General features: G+C 41.9%; 1 long non-coding RNA gene across 1 annotated transcript; it reads right to left on the bottom strand.

Annotated features, from left to right (window-relative positions):
• Nucleotides 1–295: 295 nt before the first annotated feature.
• On the bottom strand, nt 296–1,579 carry LOC122129248. Its single transcript, XR_006151751.1, has 4 exons — nt 1,481–1,579; nt 1,215–1,322; nt 983–1,118; nt 296–813 (listed from the first exon to the last, which is right to left on the bottom strand). It is a non-coding gene; the product is annotated as an uncharacterized LOC122129248 (long non-coding RNA).
• Nucleotides 1,580–2,227: the final 648 nt, after the last annotated feature.

Genomic DNA, 2,227 nt, shown 5'->3' with positions numbered 1-2,227 from the left:
TTGCCTGATAGGAACCTAGCATTGCCATTGAAATAGTTTCTGGATAGAGTGGCTGACACGAAGGATGAATAGGTAAAGTGTCACGTACACGACTCAATGTACGAAACATAAAGGGGAGGCCACGCAGAATTTATAATAATAAAAGTTATTTAATGATACAAGATTTAGGTTTATCTAATGTGACCATATGGTAAGTCCCCAGTACTTTGTATGTTACCCAATTAAATGGATTCAAACCGAGGCTGTTATAAGCAATACATCATTTATTTCAATACAGATCTTCTGTGGTGTTTTTACTTGGCAGGAGTAACAAAAACACGATGACAATACATACATCAGACTTAAAAGAAAGCAAAAACACATAACATAGGCCCAGGGGGGCCAACCCAGAGTAACTATAGTAACACTGCTGGAGTACCTCTGACCACTATTCAGCCATACATGATGACTAATAGCACACTCATGCACACACTAGTGTAATACTGTAAAGTGCAAAACGGTGAGGTCAAGATAAATCACAGAGAACAACCTTATACAGGTCGTGTCAAACTCCACACTCAACCACTAGGGGGGTGTTCACACAGCAACTTTAAGGGCAGAATAGTACCATAAATGTACCAACAGTGTTACCTTGCCACTCACCCTGGGTTAGGCACCCAGGCCACAGAAATGGGTGACAATACTACAAATACACGTAACAACGAGACACGTGGCTTCAGCTAGATCAGTCAATAGATAAAGAACTAAATGAAAGAAATAAACCGGAGGAAAACAGTGGCCAGACTATCAACTGTGGTCAATTGCTGCTGTGATCTACAAAAGAGAGATTGTTTTAAACATTGACAGATATTGCACATTTTCCCTGAAACAGTATAAATATCTCATTCCTTTAATAATTACAAAATAGACATTTAAATATAAAAACATTTCAGACACATTAAAAGAGTTACAATATGAAGCACTACAGCAGTGCTCTGCCTACCTTGGCCTTGACGGTCATACAAAAGGAAAGACCCAGGTGGACATGGGAGGAGGGACCCACGTCAGCTTGGCGTCCCTTGTTAACCCTAGTAGCCAGGGGAGACCTCTTGCAATGCTATGGTAAAACGAGCCAGGGGCTACGAGGAGTTAAACAAACACTGCAGTAAGCCTTATGCGAGATCACAACAGAGAACATAACGTCGTTGCATACTAGGGGTGAGATGTGCACTTACCTCAAACTCTGGCAGCGAGTCAGACTTGGTAACCAACCACAGTGCTTAATGGGAGGGATGGCACTTGAAACTGATTTGCACTTGCCACAACGCTTCAGGCGTACTTTACTAGAGACGAACAAAATACATGCATATGTTACAACTCTACACTGCATGTCTGTGGCTTAACCGTTTTGGTTTGTTTTACCTCCAAAGCATTCCAAATCAGGCTACGTAGTAAACAAGGCTAACCGGTAGAAAGTGATAGAAAGTAGCAGCTTACATACCAATGCCTAACGTGAAGTTCCGGAATTGAAACTCCTGACAAGGTGCAGCTAGCGTCTTACCCCCACCAGTGATGGCAACGTGCGTTTCAAACAATCGGCAAGCGCATATCCTAGTTTATCTAGGCGGATGTTACGAGCTCATTATCGCTTAATTAACTCACAGGTGGGTGTAAGCCAGTGAACATCTACGTGGGCTGACCCTATCACACTAATAATTATAGCAAACGTGGGGTGAAAGTCAGGGTTGTGAATAGAAACCAAAAATGTAATGTACAGTCAGTTCAAGCGTAATATAAAACAAACAACGACAATCCACAATCCACAATCAAATTTCTATTCCACGACTAACAATAACCAACTGAAGGGAAGACCAAGCTCTCCTGTCTGCTGGCTGATCAGGGCTTTTGTAGCCCATCCAATCAAGGATACACCTGTCCCCAATCACCTGTTGTAAAGACAGAGACAGAACAGGCATGCAAATATCATGGGGCGGGGCCTAGACCCGCCAGGGTCGTAACGTAAAGATAGAATATTCGCTGGGTTTCTATTGTTACTATTGAATCTATGAAATTTGCTTTTTAGTGTGCATTGGGTAGAGATTAAAATTGGAATAGGATTATAGGCGCATGCCATAATATTATATGAAGCAGCCTGTTCTGAGGTAGTGGTGTCATATATTTAGGGATGGGTATCGTTTGATTTTTATCCGATACCGGTACATAACCGATACTTTTAAAACAATACCGG

This window comes from Clupea harengus, unplaced genomic scaffold (assembly GCF_900700415.2).
Source record: "Clupea harengus unplaced genomic scaffold, Ch_v2.0.2, whole genome shotgun sequence".
Taxonomy (NCBI): Eukaryota; Metazoa; Chordata; class Actinopteri; order Clupeiformes; family Clupeidae; genus Clupea; species Clupea harengus.
This window is presented reverse-complemented; position numbering and strand designations above follow the sequence as displayed.